Genomic DNA, 19,265 nt, shown 5'->3' with positions numbered 1-19,265 from the left:
CTCCATCAAGGATTGGGCAAGGAATATGTTGTGTGGAACTTCTTCTGTACCAATGTTTGTTTTGATAGTCTCCTCTACCAACATCGATGACTTTTTCTCATATGATGCTGGGAGAATGTCGAGCCTTCCATCTTCGAGTGCCTCAGAGAGGTTTTTGCCCTCAGACACATCCTTTCTTTTTACTTTTTTAGGGTTAGACAGTGCCATAGTGTGGTTTTCGCCATAAGACCCTTGGTTTGTTTCTATTTTTATATTTTTGTGACTGGAAGGTCCGACACCCTCACCAAAATATGCCAGACTATTGAGTTCGATAGTGTATCCCGCTTTATGGTCCCCAGGGGGAAGATCATCTTGTATGCCAAGATAGTCAATAAAAGCTTCATCATTTTGGAATGTGTCAAACTATGCAGGTCCTTCATGGTCCTAGTCAATGAGTTGGTGGTGAACAAGGGGAAGGCCTTTGATGTCCTCAGAGTTAGCAGGGTTAAGAGTGAGGATGCGGTTATATTCAGGTATGTCGAGGTGGTTATCAAGGTCATCATTGGCACTCTCCTCATCAGTCTCAATCGTGAATGAATCCAAATTATCATCACTAATAGCACATTCCAGGATAGGTGTTCTCATTCTATGTGATTTCAACCTAGAACCTAGAGACAAGGACTGTGTGGAATCCTCTAGGGTTGTTTCTTGACCAACTTTGAATTTCCTATTAAATTCCTCTTCTTCTATTGGTTCACTTGGTTCTTTGAATGTCTCGATGAGCTCATAGTCACTAGAGGATTTGACTGAACCCCATTCCCATTCATTAGAGTCTGTGGAATAGCAATTTTCTTGTTGAATTTTGGCAACTTTGATTTGTAATGCTTCTTTTGTCTTTTGAGTATGAACCTTGGAAGTCATGAAACCAAGTCCTTTGGAGCATTCCTTTTTGAATGTCAATTCAGGTTGTAAAGGTTCAATGATGCCTTCCTTTCTTAACCCAAGAGGACTTTTGCCATCATACCCAAATTTTTGTAGAATCTTGAACCCTTTGCCATACTTCTCACATGGTAAACTGATGTGATCTTGTGTATCATTTTCAAGGTCTTTGTAAATAATTTTGTATAAGTCTTCTTCTTCCAGTTCACCCCATTTTTGGAAGATTATAGGATCCCATTTAAGTGTAATGATAGATACCCGCTAGTAGGATGTGGTTGTTCATATTCTTTTGGTGAATTCATGACTTGTTGTAAGTACATGGTCTGATTCGAAGTGTATTCACCCATGCCTTTGTCCTAGAATTTGCCCTTAAGTTCACCTTGTTTTGATGTCAAAGGTTTTAATGACTCAAGATCAATATATGCAGAAGAAGGAATAGCTTTGTGATTACTGGGAATGATGGTCTCAGTTTTTGGTCTCAAGTTATTGCAATATATGAATGGATTAGGATCACCATTAACTATTATTTCAACTCCATTGTGAGGAAACTTAATGCATTGGTGATATGTAGATGGGACTGCCCTCATTTCATGAATCCAAGGATGTCTTAGCAATATGTTGTATGTGAGCTCCAGGTCTAAAACTTGACAAACCACATCCTTTGTAACCGGCCCAACTCTAAGATGTAAGGTGACTGTGCCCTTGGATGAATGCTCTTCATCATCATATGCTTTAATGGTGATTTTGTTTGTAGAATTCACAGCTTTATCAAAATATCCCAATTGTTTAATAGTGCTCAATATACAAATGTTTAGACTTGCTTCTCCATCTATCAGGACTCATTTTATGCGATGCTTGTGTATGAAGGCTTCAATGTGTAATGGTGCATTATGTGGCTAACTTACAGAGGCATCATCAGCTTCTGTGAATTTAATAGAGTGTGGAATGGAAAGGTATCCCACCATGGCTTGAAACTAGTCCACGTTCAGATCAGTAGGGACAGTAGTGTCTCTCAAGATTTTGTCAATAATAGCTTTATGTGTGGGGGATATGTGTAAAAGCTCAAGGATGGAAATAAGCGCTGGTGTTTTTACTAACTTTTCTACAAGGTCATACTCAGGCTTGGTTGATGAAGAAGCAGTGTTTTTAGCTAGAGCACCTTGCAAAGTGAATTTACCTCAACAGGTTGTAACATGACATTCAGAGGTAGGTTCAGAAGAAGATCCAACACCTTTCATAACAATCTTGGGTCTCTAGGTAGAATTCTCAGGGGTTTTGTCCTTGATGATAATGGTAGAGACATAATTATCCATCAAGATGTGATTGATAGTCGAATCATAGTTATAAGATGCTTTGGTATAGTTGGTCTGGTCATCTGTGGCTACAGCTTTTCCCTTGTCATGCTTTGGGAATGGTTCCTTAAACATCTCATGTTCTTGATTGGATGAGTGTCCTTCAATCTCAATGTCACCTCTATCAATGAGATCTTGTATGATGTTCTTCAGTCGATGACAATTTCTTGTCTTATGACCCTTGTTCTTATGAAATTCACAATATTCATCATCATTCCACCAATTTGGTTTGACCTTTGGCTCATATGGAGGAAAATCTAGAATTGTGATTACCTTGTTTGCCACTAGCTTCTTGAAGACTGACTCAAGTGGTTCTCCCAATGGAGTATACTTCCTTCGTGATCTAGAAGTTGTTTGAGTTTTCTCTTGATTGTTTGTAGAACTTGATCCCAAAAAAATGAATTTGGGTCGCATTGTATTGGCATCAACAACACCATCATTGACTGTGTTCTTGTTTTTATTCCAAAATCTTGGCTTATCTTTTCCTTTAAAGTCATCTTTGTTTTCCTTGAATAGCTTAATGACTCCTTGTTCAATTAGGACCTTCTCTACTGCTAAGCCTTTTTCAATTACGTCCTTGAAGGTGGACAAACAAGCTTTTCTTAGATCATAACCAATGTCTTTGTTAACATTCTGAGTCAACATCTCTACCATTTGTTTTTGTGGAATTTCACAAGAGCATCTGCTAGCTAGATTTCTCCATCTTTGTAAAAATGATGCAAAAGACTCCCTCTTTTTGCTTGGTGTTGCACAAGGTAGTGACTGATATGTCTGTCTCTATGTTGTATGAGAAATGTTGGATAAATGCCTCTGCTAAATCACCCCATGACTTAATTCCAAGTGGAAGTTGGGAGAACCATTCCATAGCTTGATCACCTAGGCTTTGTGGGAATAATCTCATCAAATATGTCTCTTCTGCTGCTACCTGAATGCAAGCTGTGAAAAACTATCTTATGTGTGCCTTAGGATCTCCTTTTCCTCTATACTTATCAAAATTAGGCATCACAAAGTGTGTAGGAAATGGAGGCATTGGAATGCTTCTGTCAAATGGATAAGGACACATGTCTCTCATTGTGTATATTGGCTTTGGTGTATTTATGTCCTCCATTTTCTTTTTTAAGTCCCTAATTTGTTGCTCCAAATTACTCTTAGGTGAAGATAGACTTCTTGGACCATACCCCATGCTTGAGGCACCAATTGGAGGAGCATGTTGCATATATGGATGATATTGATCATGCACATGTTCATATGGAGGAGGTCTATAATGATGCTACGTATATGGACCACTTTGTATAGATTCATGTTGAGGAATGAAATATCTGCTTTGTCCATGTATACCATACTCTACAGGCATGTCATGTTCTAATGTGTTGCCCCCAAATTTTGAGCATGCCTTTGAATATCTAATTTCTTTGGTGGTTGATCCTTAGCATTGGTATGTGATCGGGCATATTTTTCTGCATAAGACTTCCATAATGGTCTGCGAAGGTGAGTATCATATGCTTGACCATGTGTGTATGGGACCTCTAGTTTTTGAAACAAAGATGATGGTGATTTAGGCACCATATGTGGCCCTCTATTGCCTCCACTATTAGGCCTCCTTTGATCCATGTTGGAGTGAGTTTGTTGTAAAGGTCAATTTTCCATTATTTGAGACATGTCAAAATCATGAGGTATCTTAGCTCCACTTTGTGTCATCACTTGTAGGAAGTATTGTCTATCCCTCCTCATTAGTTCCTCCACCAATCGATTAAAATGAGGATTCATAATGGTGTCTCCACTTCTACTGAATGTACGGAAAAGTTGTCCATATTGTCATTGTGTGTATCATTGTTGTTTGTAGTGTCCATGTTCTCAACATTTGGAATGTTTCCATAGGCATCCATGTCAGGTAATGTAGTATAATCAGAATTGAAAAAGATATCATTGTCATACTCATAGGAACTCATGTTTGTAGACTCTTGAGCCTCTTTATCTTCTCTCCTAGATTTTTGGAAATGAGCTTCAACCATGAACTAGGTATTGACCAAGATGTGTGAGACTAGATGAAAAATGGAATGTAAATGAGTCTAAGGTTTACTTGCAATGTCCAAAGTGTAAGACCAAGTATGTTTGTAGTAGAGTAGGTGTGGCTTCCAAAGAGATGATAGTTTCTCTTGATGAGGTAAGTTAACCTTGACTCTAAGTAAGACCAAATGAGACCCAAAGGTGATAGACCTTGATGAGGGACCACTTAGCAAAATGTTGTTGTATGTAGTTGTCATAGATCACTTGATTCAATTGCAAAGTAAAAAGAAATTCTTCAGTAATAACATTAACCATGCATGAAGGATCAATAAGCACTCCATGGCAAGGTGCATTCTTGACTTTTGCAACTATGTATAAAGGACCATCAGGTGCCCTGATAGTTTCATTAGAATCAAATGTGATGGAAGGTTCTTTAGGGTTTTCTTGCTGCTCTACAAAGTTAATCACATTCGGAGTCATAGACACAAGACCATCAAATGAGAAAGAGGAATCATTAGTCTCAATTGCATTAGAGGTATGAGAAGGTAACGGATCAGTAAAAATTTTAAGATTTTGGTTAGGAGGAGCTACAGATGTATTGCCTTTATCATTCACTCCAGAAACAGAGATAGTATTATTATCAATCAAATCTTGAATTTTACCCTTTAAAGAAAAACATTTTTCAGTATCATGCCCAGGTTGACGATGAAATTGACAAAAAGATTTGTTATCAAAATAGGGTGAATTAATCTTTGCAGGATCTATTTGCCTTATAGGAGGAAGAGTAAGCACACTTGGTTCCAATAACTTATTCATAATACTATGCAATGATTCATTCAAAGGAGTAAACTTTCTTTCTTTCTTGAAAAACTTAGAAATAGGAGGCACACCTGATGCTGCATTCACATTGTTGTTGATGATGTTTTCATTGAATTTAATGGTCTCTCTATTCAGTTTAAACTTCCCAAATGGTTGTTGACTACTATCACCCTTATCACTCGGAGCCATAGGATTTGCTTGTTCCATTTGACTCATAGTCAGTTGATAATTGTGAAGAGTTGCACACAACTGTTGGAAAGAAGTAAACTCTGAAAATAGAAGTTTGTCTCGAATATCTTTTTGTAAATTAGAAATAAAGATTCTTTGAATATCATTGTCAGGCACTGGAAAAGAGATTTGAGCATACAAATGCTTATATCTACCAATAAAATCAGTCACTTTTTCTTTAACACCTTGTTTACAATGCATTAAATCAATCAAAGCAACTTTAGGACTTATATTGTTTTGAAATTGTTGAATAAAAGCATTTGCAAGTTGTTTGAAAGAAGTAATAGAATAAGAAGGCAACGAGCAATACCATTGTAGGGCCTTATCTCTTAATGTTCTAGTAAACAGTTTTGCAAGCAACCTTTGGTCATAAGCAAAATCGGTACATATTGTTTGAAAAGTCTTAACATGTGTTAGAGGATCACCTTTACCATTATAAAGCTCCAAATGCGGGATTTCAACATGCTTAGGAGGGATAGCTCGAACAATGTCAAGAGAAAGTGGGCTCGCAACATAATATGTGGGCACACTAAACTTAGATTGATTCATAGAGGCAATTTGTTGCTGTAAAGAAGAGACAGTTTGTGCAAGATTGTTAATGGTCGCTTCAGTTGAAGAATTCATATTAGACGTGTTAGATTGTGATGGAGGTATTATGTTATTGAAAGAAGGTATTGATTGAGAGTAAGGTGGCGGGACACTATGATAGTTAGTCATAGGAGATGATTGGAAAAGAGGAGCACTACAAGGAGGAATGGAATGGTTAAATGAATTGCCCCCTTGCGCCATGTTCATTTGTAGAGATGTAATAGGGACACTCATTGAAGGAATATATGAAGAAGTTGGATTGAATGAAGGAAGAGGGTTGATTGAAGAGGAAGGATTGCCCCCATGACTGGTGATCATAGGTGGAATGTCTTGTATAGAAGTAGCCATTATGTTTGATGTAAAGGTAGGTATACTAGCAATAGAAGTTGTTAAAGGAATAGAGTGATTGACTTGAGTGGGAGGTTGTGTATAACCTAAAGTTTTAGCACAACTCTTCATAGGCATCACATTCGAATCCACAATGTGTGCAATACCATGCAAAATATCAATTCCATTCTTATCAGTTTGAACCATACGTTTTAGACCCTCAATTAATGAAAGAGCTTGACTATCGAGATACTCTTGAGACATCCATTGCGAAAATCATCAAATTGGTTATCCAATTTCGAAAGTTGTTCTACAGAAACCTCATGGAGAGCTTCTTCATCATTAGGAGGATTAGAGGAATTACCCGTGTCCTCGTTAAAAAGGCTATTCAAATTAGGTTCCATCTCCTCAATAATTAAACCTCGAAAAGACTTAATTCTACGACTTTGTCTAACGGGAATAGTGTAAGTAGGGCTTATTGTTGTAAAACTCATGCACTAGGGAGGGAGAAGATTTTGAATTTAGAGGTAGCAAATTTCAATAAAATCAGCCAATCTCCTAGATTTAAGCTATTAAATGCAATCACGACAATCTCCTGAAATTTCAGAAAAAATGTCAGGGACCGTGGCGCTCGGGGTGCACACGGTCCTCGCAACTTTTTTCGAAATTTTCAGAGATGAAAGTTATGATGATTTTAAAGCTAATCTAAAAAAATTGAGTGATTTTATGATCCGTAGATAGGCCAAATTAAAGTTGCAATCTCAAAATTGAACCCTACCAAGATTGTTGAAAAATGCAAAATTTGAATTTTGAAAAAGAGAGGGAAACTGCAATTTTGAATTTTATGATTTTAGAGGGAATACCAAAAGCAATGCAAGTTTTGAAATTTTAAAAGTTGACTCAATTTCACGCAAAATTCAATTTTGAAAGCGGAAATCAAAGTTGTTGTAATTAAACACTTAATTTCAAAAGTCACAAATTGCAAGAATTTGAATAAAGCACTGAAATTTCGAATGAATGCCAACACACTTTTCAGATTTAGGATAGTAAGAACACAATTTTGACACAAAATTTCAATTTCAATAATTTTTGAATGATTAGAAGCCTTAATCCAAGCAATCACTAGACCAACTTTGACTGTAATTTTCAAAGTTTTAGAATTGATAAAATCAACCAAGATTCTGGATTTTAGCAGAAAAATACAGTAAGATCTTGCTCCCGAAATTTCAGAAAAAATGTCGGGAATGATGGCGCTCGGAGTGCACACGGTCCTCGCAACTTTTTTCCAAATTTTCAGGGATGAAAGATAATATGATTTTGTTGCGGAATCCAAAGTTACAGCTGATTTGGAGATGTTTTGATCAGTGAAATTGTTAGTCAAAGGTTGAATCAAGAGGGTTTTAAAAATTAGGGTTTTGACACTTAACCACTTAATTTTCAGAATTAAAGCACAAATATGAATTGACAATTTGTAATAGAAGGGTAGATCTGAAACAAGCATTAATAATTAATCATGTCACAAGCTCAATTACTAAAAAGAAAATTTAGGGTTTTTATGCAATTAACCTCTAAAATTTGCAAAAGATCAAACATGGAAATGTAATCAAGGCATCCAATTTTTAGATCTAACCATAAATAATTAGAAAGGATGTTCATGTCGGGTTCACCAAAATGTAAAGTGGAAAATCGAACCCTAGTTGCTCTCCCCTCTCCAACCCTAAAGAGAGAGAAGGGAGGTCACTAGGGTTGACGGTTTTCACTTAGGGGAGACTTTACATTCAAAAGAGGGGTTGAAACCCACAAGATCCAATCCCACACAATGCAATATTGGATTCTAAATGAGTTTCAAGGGTTAAGACAGCAAGGCTACCCTCTTTTGTAAAGAATATAGATAGAAGAATTAAGCTAGGAATGCATGAAAAGTGAGAAAGATTCACTTATAAACTGAGATAGGGATATACGATGAAGCTGTGGACCTGGAATTAGTAGTAAAATGTCGAGATGACACTGTCCTATAAATTTGAGAGAAAGTTGATAGGACGATGGCGCCCGACGTGCACATGGTCCTCTGAAAAATCTGCGAAACAAAGGGGGATCTGTTCGTCTCTGCACAAGGATTCTAAATCTTCAATTACAGCCGTGTACCTGCAACCTACACACAGAAAAGAGAGGATGATTGGGGGGTTAGGGATTAGGGGTTTGCCCTTAGGTCAAACCCTGGTTTTGGAATTAACCAAGAAATGAGAATGTTGTAAATGTAAATGATTGTAATGCAAAACAAGTACTAGTACCTTGTTGTAAGAATGTTTGTATTCTTACATGCGAAGGTGTAGATGTTGTTGTATGTTGTATGTTGTATGTGATCTCCTCTTCAATGGTTGAATCCTTGTCTTGAATGCAACACCTAGCTTTGAATGGAGACTTAGAATGATCAATTGCTTGAAGGAATGCTTGAATGCTTGAATGCTTGAATGTTTGAATATTGTTTCCATGTCTTGTAAACATATGTCCTTCCTCCTCAAAATGGGAGAGGAAATGTAGTTTATATACTTGTCAATTAGGGTTGATAGACTGATTTTTCCGACCTTGGGCTGACAAGGAAACCTTATTTTCCAATTTGCAAACATAAAGACCCGAAGCCCCATAAGAGACCAGGCCCAAAATAGGGCTAGGGACCAGGGCGCTGGGTGCCATGGTCCTGGGGGACTAGGGCGCTGGGCACCCTAGTCCTGAAGGACCAGGGAGCTGGGTGCCATGGTCCCACCTCCAGGGACAACAGGGAGCAAGGAGGATTAGGCCAGGGTGCTGAAAAATGCAGTTTTTGATGTCGTGGACAAGTTTCGGGGTCTCCATTCAGGTTCAGTGTTACATTGCCATCGTGAAGACCCAAATGCGGTCGAAATTGCAAGTGTCGCAATTTTAGGACGCTACAGTAGTGTGTTGACAAAGTATGATGAAGACAAGCAAGTGACCATTTGACTCAAGTTTAGACAAATGTGAATGTAATGTAAGGTGTAAAGCAATGATGGACTTTGTGAGACCCAAAGACAGGTTGAATGCTAGGTGAAAACCCGAAGAGATAACCTAGGAAGCTCAATAAGTCTGAAACTGACTTTGTTTGTTTGCTGGACTGTAAATGTTTTTTTTTTAAATTCTAAACACAGATGTGCCTGTATACAACATAGATGGGATTTCCTAACATAGGCGTGGTTCTATTTAACACAGACACGTTTTTGAGATTTTGTAAATGCAATGTTGATTCTGAGAACATAGATGCATTTCTACCCTTCATAGACGTGGTTATAATACACAGACTCTATTATGTTAGACACAGACGTGGTTCTGCAAATTTTGTGCAATTTTTTCCAATCTGTGAAGTTGTTTTGTTGTGACCAAATCTAAATGTTTGACTATTTTTTATGACAAGAGGACATAGTGTTGATGAGGACTCAATGTTTGCAAGTGTCTAGACTCAAAAATATGACTCAAAGAAAGTGTGTTGTTCGATGTAAAATTGTTTTGCATACACTTGAAGACACAAAAGACACAATGTTTTGCTATTTGGTCTTGAATATTTTGAATGTTTAAAATAAGTCAAGCACAATTCTTATGGTTAGCCAAGACAATAGTTGTTGATCCCACATGGGGTCTTACCCCCAAGGCTATGCTATTCAGAGTGGAAACTTAGATGCTTGACCTCACTGGCTCCACCCTTGGCATTCACTTCTCGGGTCAGCCAAGCATCAACCCCCACGAAAACTCCCCGTGGTGAACTTTGTATCTCTACTAAGAACCGTATGTATGTGGGCCGCTACCAAAGGTCCGACGTTCTACCCCAACAACTAGAAGGATTTGGGTTTCTAAAACAAAAAGGTGCTAGTAAGGGCATCTGCTCGTGTGGCCATACATGCGGCACTTTTAGCTCTGTAAATATAGAAGGCTCCCAGCCGGTAGGGGTTATGCCCTACAACTGATCAAATAAATTTGATCAAACGGGTTTATGGGGAGACATAGTGTCGGTATGAACTAATCAGCACATGTTATTCATAGTTTTCACCATGAATACAGTTATTTATAGTGGTTTGGAAGAAGATGGCTTTTCTTTTGCTACCACTTGGGTCATTCTCTTCTCACTAGTAGTCCTAATGACCACACGGGAAGATAGGCCCTCTAAAGATTTGAACAAAAAAAAGCCTATTGCTCAAGACACAAAAGACAATGATTCAATTTTAGTGCACCAATTGAAGTGTTTGCTAGTCTATGAAAAACAAGGCACACAATAAAAATCCAAAACCCTTGCCAAGGACCTGCAACAGAGAGTTATTAGTAGTTTGGATTGTTTCAAATGATCACCCCTTCCTGCAAGCACACGAGTTAGGTAAATTTTAGATCCAAAAGACTTTGTGAAATAGGGGCCTTCAACAAAATGATTTTGCTTTCAAGACAAGATGCACCAATTTCATTAGCTAGATCTGAAGATGCTAACTCAAAATAAACTATATCTGAAAAACTGAATGACTAAAAACTTGAATCAATAAAAATCTAAAATGCAAAATAAGTGTACATAGATGCAGTTACCATTAACACAAACGCGACTTTTGGACGCAGACGTGCCTGAAAATCACACAGATGTGGTTTCAGAACATAGACGTGCCTTGTGAACATGGATGCACCTAAAAATCCCACAGACATGATTAAGAAACACAGATGTGATTTTTGGAATCTGTTAAAAAAAAAAAACTATCGAGGGTGCAGACGCGATCCCAGATGTTGCAGATGTGGCAGAAAATAAAAAATGTTATCCGAAAGTACGCAGATGCAAAAATATCGAAATGTTGTCAGAAATGTCAGATCTGCAACTTTAAAACACCAAATCTGTAGCAAGGAGGTTAAATGCAATAGGGGCAAGAGTCCCACCGGGTGTGCCAAAATGTTTATGGTGAAAATGGATAACAACAATAACAATGCTGGAAGACTAAATGGATTCAACCACAAAACCCTAGCCTAACAACACCAAAGATCCACCATAACATATGAAGATTATCTAAGACAATGTAAATCAAATGAAATCACAAAGATTATACCATCACATGTCCAATAGGGTTTGAATCTCCATTCTTCTTATCTCCATTGATCTTGCTTGATATATTTGCTCTCAAATTTTATGTATGCACAAGAACTCAACAAAGAACAGAATGTGGTTGCAAGTCAGATCGCATATGAAAAGCATAGTGTAGTCAAGTAGTTGGGTAGTTAGTTAGGGTTTGATAATGAAGGAAGCATCCCTTTATATAGAAGACACTATATGAAATGGAGGGATAAGATTGAGAGGTGTAAAAAGAGGTCAGCTATGATTAAAGGGTAGGTAAAGGAAATAATAAAATAATGAAAGGGGGTAGGTAGTGTATGAATTAAGAGATGAATGACATGTGTCATGGGTAGAAAAGGCTAATGAATTAATTAAATAAATAAAGATTTATTTAATTAATAGAAGAAGTGGGATCAATTAAATAAATAAGATATTTATTTAATTTAGGAGAAGGATAATTTAAATAAATAAATGTATTTATTTAAATGAGAAATAAGGCTAGAAGAGGATAAATGAATTAATTAAATAAATAAAGTTTTTATTTAATTAACAGAAGAATTAGGTTTAGATAATTAAATAAATAAAATGACATGACAATTTTAGGTGTCTACAATTGGTATCAGAGCTTGAATCTTGGAAAAGGGTTTAACAGCCTAAAGAAAAAGATCTTATCAATGGAAGGCTATAAATAATCTCAGAGAATTGTGTATCTGCAAGAAGAGTTGGATCATGCTAATCAAGTGATTGAAGACATGCAAAGACAAATGCAAAAATCTTTGAAAGTTAGAAGAAGATTATCTGATGATTTGCAAGACTCTCAAGAGTTAGTGGAACAAATTGAGACTTCATCTGAGAACAGTATATCTGAAGAGACTGAAGAAATGATTAAAGAACTGAAGGAAAAGAACAAAGCACTGACTGATCAGCTAAAAGAAATGAAAAGAGGACATGGACATTTCAGCACACAGATGACTGAAAATCTTGATGCATTGAGGGCAGGTGAGGATAAAGTAAGAAATCTAGAAAGAGAAAAACAACACCTTAAAGCATTAGTTTCTAAAAAGAATGATGAAATCATTAGGATGACTGGAATTCAAAGGAATCTGTCAGATCAATTGGGTTATGCACATCATAAAGCAAATCTGAAAGATGATGAGAATCAAGCATTGGAACTTGAACTATCAAGGTTTACCGATGAACTTGAAACAACAAAGAAATCCAAAGAAACACTAAAAAAGAGTTATGAAGCATCAAAGATGTTGGATGAGCAACTGAATACAAAAAGAACCAACAAAGTTGCAAGACTCGGTTACAAAGGAAAAGACTCTACCGAGAAGGGAATCCACACTACTGAGAAAGGAGAATCATCAAAGCAAGCTGGAAACAAGAAGAACATCAAAAGAAAGAAGCCTATTTGCAGCTATTGTGGAAAACAAGGACATACTGCTAATATGTGCCAAATCAAAAAAGGTAAGCAACCAAATGTCACAAGGTCTAATGGTTATTATTACAATTGCAATAAATATGGTCACACATCTAACCAATGTAGGACAAAGTCTGCTAGCAATTATCAGAAGGCAAAATTCAAAGGATTTTGTAAAAACTACAATAGATATGGACATAGTATCAAGAAGTGTTGGTTTAAGCAAAAGAACTATATGTCGTCTGCACACCAAGCAAATACTAGAGGCTATTGAACTCACATAGATCCTAACTGATAGTATTCTGTAGTACCATGGGATTACAATACAAGGATATGGTGTGAATGCTATAGAAGATATGGACACATAAGTGCCAACTTCTTTATAAGGTTTGGAATGAACAATCAAAGATCATGGAGAAATCCTGGTACGGCATGTTTTCATTTTCACAAAGTTAGACACTTGGCTAGAGATTGCAGAAATCAACCTAGAGGAGACACTGAGGAAATAAAAGGCAAATTACAGATGATTTGGAAAAAGAAGGAAATTGTGTCAAATGAAGAAAGCACCTTACCTACCGAGTTAGGTGCACCTATTCCAAATTAATCGGTAAAGGTATGAAGGGACTACATTCTTTCAAAGATTAAATCTTAACAGTTCCTATTTTATCATGCACTTAATTCAAAATCTGCATAACTAAAGATGCATTAGGAAATTTGAAATTTTATCTAGTCTTCAGGAAGCCTGTCAAGTTGGTAAATACAGGAAGCCTGTCTAGTCAATAAATACAGGAAGTCTGGCTATTTAGTAAAAGCATAAAAGGAAGTGGTACTGAGTGCATTTAATGTTTTTGACCTAACTGCACAGAGCCCGATACAGGCAAAATTGCATACTTAAAGCTTTTACACGGTCATTTTACACTTACCAAGTTTTCAAGAGAGCAGAGCAAAGTGATTCAAAGGCGATCAAACCTCCTATGAAGTGAAATTCAAGGTATTTACACATCGATCTCAAGAATTTTAAAGAGCTAGCTACCAAGAAATATCAGTGTGATTATCTATTTTACATTTTTAAAGTGGAAAGCATCTGCCGTTTAAAAATTTTCAAACCCTAAGAATCTTTTGTTAAGTTTTTATCCAAAATTTGCAATGGCACCTAAGATCTAGAAGCCCGTTGTTGTTGAGAACATTGAAAAGCCCTCTTTGAAATACTCTTTAACTCCCAAAGTAGCATCTCAACCGGATGATAAAACTGTATTTTCACTCATTTCGGACAGGGTTTTATTAGTTGAGGATGTCAGATTCTTCACTAAGTGTCGTGTTTAGGAACTAGGTCATGTTGAAATCAAGGACACATATGATGAATTGTGTACCGATGGGAAATTGGATAGCAAGTATGAACACATCAAAATCAAGGGATTGACCGAAGCCCTAACCTATCTCCATGTCTTCAAACCCCAATGGATCAAGTTTGTTCTGAGCAGAGTTCATGATGATTTCATGTGGTTAGCAGAACAACCATTCAAAATCACCAAGGAAATCATTCATTTGATCATAGGTTACCCTATTTTTTATCATGTCCGAGCTCAGAAAATGATATCATAGAAGGAATTGATCACTCTAACTGGAGTTGAATTTGATTGTAGAGGACTAAAATTGAACAATGTGACAAATGCAGAGCCGAAGTTTGCCATTAGAGTCATAGGTTATTGTTTCTTCCAATCGGCAAGGGAAAACAGTGTACCCTATGCAGTAGTCGATTTAGCATATAAAATTGTGAAGAAAGGAATGAAAATTGATCTTTATGAAGTATTTTTGAAAAACTTGTTTGAGAATCTAAACACCATAAGGAAGCCGAAGAAGAATAACTCAGCTAACACACTGAAGTTTAGATCACTTTTGGTATGCATGTTTTTCTATTTTGAGAAATTCTTTCCATCAGTCAGTAATGTAGTTTGGGAGCTACACTAACCAATCACCCATCAAATCAATGACTTCATCAAACGGCTAGGTGATAACTTTAATGATATTATGGATGATTACTTTAGCAAGTTTCAAGAAAATATGCATAACAGGTATAGAATTCCACCCCAGTTAGTAGAGAAATACAAGGATGACATATGCTTTGAAGTAGACACCAACTACTGCTATGTTAATGTTGTGGAACTGAGAACTCAATCTTTTCCACCTATGGGTTATGAGATTGATTTTGACATCACACAATAGTAGGTAGATCCTTTTCTTACATTACCAAGGCATGCTACTAAGATAAGATATAGTACATATGAAGAAGTTAAAGAGAAAGTTAAGATGAGCATTGTAGTACCCAAGGCTACAAGGAAAGCAACAAAAATGATCAAGGCATTATAAGAGAAATTTGGAGAAGGTTCTTCCTCCACACCTATCAAGGGCACTCTAGTCATCATCGAGGAGGAATTTGAAGCCCAAGAGGTAGATATCACATTGAGCACCGAGTTGCCTATAGGGAAAGTTTTGAAAAGGAAGAAACAGGATACATCAAAGGTATCACCGACTCCTTTAGTAAAGCACCCAAACACAAGATCATCTGTAACATCAACGAGTAAGAAACCAAAGAATGTCGCCATATCAAAGGTAACAAAAACTTACAAGAAATCTACTCAGAGACTCATTTTGACTAAAGAGTCCAGTGACACTGAATTTGAAGACAAAAACAAATTTCAGATTGTCAAGAGTAAAAAGGTAGATGTACATAGTGTTGATAATTTTTGTACCAATCTGAAGCAATCTAGTGGATTTGGAGCATTCAGATATGTAAAATATGAATCCAAATCTGATGATGAAAAGAGACAAATTGAAGAAGCTGTCATATGCACACTTTTGAAATTCCAATTGGTCCCATTGGAAGTATCTAAATCTCTTCCAAATGAATTATATTTGCATATTGATAATAGGTGGAAGTATGCTATGGACTTAGAGAAATAGATGAGAGAAAGAAGTCTGGTACATCTCTTTCCAGACATGTCAGTAGATGAGATCAAAGAACCCCTGAAAAACTGGCACACAAACTTCCTAGTCAAGCAAAGAGCCTTGAAATTGATGAATGACCTTTATTTGGATGTAAAGAATGAGACAAAAGAAAAGTGGTAGGAAATCTCTCGAATCAAGAATGCTGGTGAACAAGTTGAAGTTGAAATAGTTGATGTCACTGAGCAAGATCCTGATATCACCGAGCAAGACCCTGCTGACACTATACAAGTTGATGAGGATATCATGGAAATTGAGGCACAAGAATAGGAAATGATAGAAGGGAATGCATATGCCAAAATGGTATCCAGTGAGTCCATTTTGGAACAAGTTCAGCCCTATCCTCCGGTCACTCAGCCTACTTCAACCAAGGCCCCTCAAGATACTGAATAAGGAACAGAAGGTCACAAATCTACAAAAGGAGAAGCTACTTCTTAGGCCACCGGGGAATAGACTTCTCAAGAACCTACAAGCACAAAAACTGTTGCCACCAAGACCCCAAGCACAAAAGCACCGAAGGACACAATAGAGACTACAGGAACCGACAAAAGTGTTGCCTCTACTAAGCAACCTATCGAGGGTCAACAAGCCTCCCAAGCCATTGTGTTAGTTCAAACAGTGAAAGCTAAAGAAAAGAAGATGAAAAAGTATAGTTTCAAATTAGATCTGTCAAAACCAATAGTGTTGCCGAATGTAGAGATATCCAAATTAAAAGGGAAAGCACTCATTGAATTCAGTGAACTATGCAATGCCAAAGCCAAACAGGAAAAACAAATGGCTATTTAAAAGAAAAATGAAGTACTTCAGAAGGTGAAAGCAATATTAACAGATATGCTACCTGAAGCTATAGTGTCAAAAGATGCAGCCATCCATATTCAACTGGATGAACTCCTAACTAAAATAGAGACATCTGGAGTAGACACATCTAAATATTTGAGCAAATTGAAGGACAAAGAGCTCACTGCTAAAATGATTGAAGAGGTACGGAAAGCTATTGCTATTGGCAAAGTAAAACTAGTCAAATTTATTGCTAAGTTGTCCCCTCAACTCAAGCATATTCTTTATTTATTTCAGAAACTCTATCCATTTTCTCTATTCATTAAAGATATCAAAAATAAAATAGAAGTGATTGAGAAAGAGATCACCGATCTCTCAAATAAGTTGACCACTGAGCCAAATTTTACTCAGCATTTCTATACAAAGTTACAAAAGCTCATGGCTCAACAATTGGAACTTAGGAATGAAGAGCACAAGATCAGGATGGATATAATGACTCTTCAGACATTATTCATTCCTCATCTTTCGTCCATCTAAGAGCAGATCAACAAGGCTACCTCCCTATCATCTCAACAAGAGGGAAGCATTTTAGATGGACTACTTTCACTATTAGCTAACATTACAACTCAAAATTCACTCATGGATAGTGTCAAGGATGCCCTCTCTGCCGCTCTCACCAATGCAAGGACAAAGTATAAATCCATTTTTGACTAGTTGCCACCACCAAATGGTAACTATGTTTTGATGTTTGTCAAAAAGGGGGAGTGAGTATAGTATACAGGGGGAGTATACCGAGCAGGATAGAGTATCCAATGCATAGTTAATTTTGACAGTGAATCAAGCAGTAAAAACCAAGCAGTTAATATAGAATATTGATCACAGAGCATGCAAAATCAGAGTTATGTACAGTATATTGATAAGGGGAGTATATCTGAATATATTATTTTATTGACAAATGTATATACTATCAGTTTAGTCAAATTTTGTAAGTATATAGATTTTTGAGTTATGACTTTGAAAGTAGTTTTGTCAAACATCTCAACTAATGTCAAAAGGGGGGATTGTTACTACTTACTAAGTTGCCATTAGTTTTATGTCCAAAGTCATTCTATATACTCTAGTCGGTTACTACTACCAAAATATTCAGTTGGTAAGCACAGAGCAGTCAGTTAAAGAAGAAAGTAGTCACAGAGCCTAATATACACCGAGTTGTCTACTGAGTAACACTCTATGTCTACCGAGCAACAAAAATGATATACCGAGTTGATATACATCAAGTGAAACGTGTTACCAAATTCATTGAACCTAGACACATGTGTGGAAACATGTTACAAGATCAAGGAACAAAGAACCGTTATCTCTTTGGAAATTGCACTTAAATATTTTGTATGATTTTGAGGTCATCTATCCAATGAAATATTCTCTATGGTTATTCATTTGATAAATCATGTTTGTAAGATCGGAGCATGAATAGATCACCGACATAAGAGATCTATTTATACAGCATGAATTGGGATCAAATATATGTGTGTGTATGAGTGTGAAGATAGACATATGTGAAAAGAAAAATTATGGGAAAGCATTGAGTGTTTTGACTATTACAGAGACATAGAGGTCACCAAGAAGGATTTCAAAGAATAGTCAAGGAATAGAGCAAACATAAGGGTTTATCGAGTTAATCTATGGGTTATGGAGGTATGCTATAAGCAAGGTAATCTCATTTTGAGCACATAGAATCTTCTATAACATTTCAGATGTAAAGTTGCAGATATTTGTAAAGATTTTATTGTAATATTTTGAGTTGTAAGAGAAACCTTTAATAGGGTAAAAGACTCTAACAAAGTCTATAAATTGTAAAGCCTTTAACCAAGTGCAACATTTAGAATAAGTGTTGTAAAATCCTTTAGCAAGGTAGATCTAACGATCTTGATACTCCTAACAGGGTAAGCTATCAGAAATAGCTAAACATGTAGCTCTAACCGATCAACCTTTATTATTGCAGTAGTGAAGTTTTGGGTGCCATCCCCACCGCAATTTTTCTCTCTAACCAAGAGTTTCTGCATAACCAAAATATATGTGTTATGGAGTGAATCATGTATGATTGTTATTTATTTGTTTTAGCTTTATTTTATGTTACAACAGTTTTTGGTTAATGCATAATAGTAAAGTTATTAATAAAGAAAGGATTTGAAGTACTGATTCACCCCTCCCCTCTCAGTACATTAGCTTTCCATATTGGGCCTAACAGTATTTGTTGGATCCAAATTGTAATGTCTCATCTCAAAGATGAAAGATATTGAAAATAAATTGGTAGAATGGAACAAAAAGAAATTCAAAAACATCTTCAAGGAGAAGATAAGAATTGAAAAGGAACCGGATCTTGTGAATAATGATGTTATGCAAAATGGGATGACCCAAACATCATATGAGGTAGAGAAAAATGTTCTATGTGAATATGAGGATATTTTGGCCAAGGAAGAGATATTCTAGAAAAAAAAATGTAGAGAAACTTGGCTAGAGGATGGAGACAGAAACACAAATTTTTTCCATAACAATGTCAAATTTAAAAGGGAAAGAAACATAATTACTTAGATCATCAGCAACGATGGGCAGACCGTTACAGAGGAAAGTGTAATTGTGGAGGATGCAACCCAGTATTGGGAAAATATTCTCAACAACTAGGAGCACTCAGACCTCCTCAACAATAGGGCCTTATTAAAAAATATACTTAAAC

Source organism: Cryptomeria japonica, chromosome 8 (assembly GCF_030272615.1).
Source record: "Cryptomeria japonica chromosome 8, Sugi_1.0, whole genome shotgun sequence".
NCBI lineage: Eukaryota > Viridiplantae > Streptophyta > Pinopsida > Cupressales > Cupressaceae > Cryptomeria > Cryptomeria japonica.
This window is presented reverse-complemented; position numbering follows the sequence as displayed.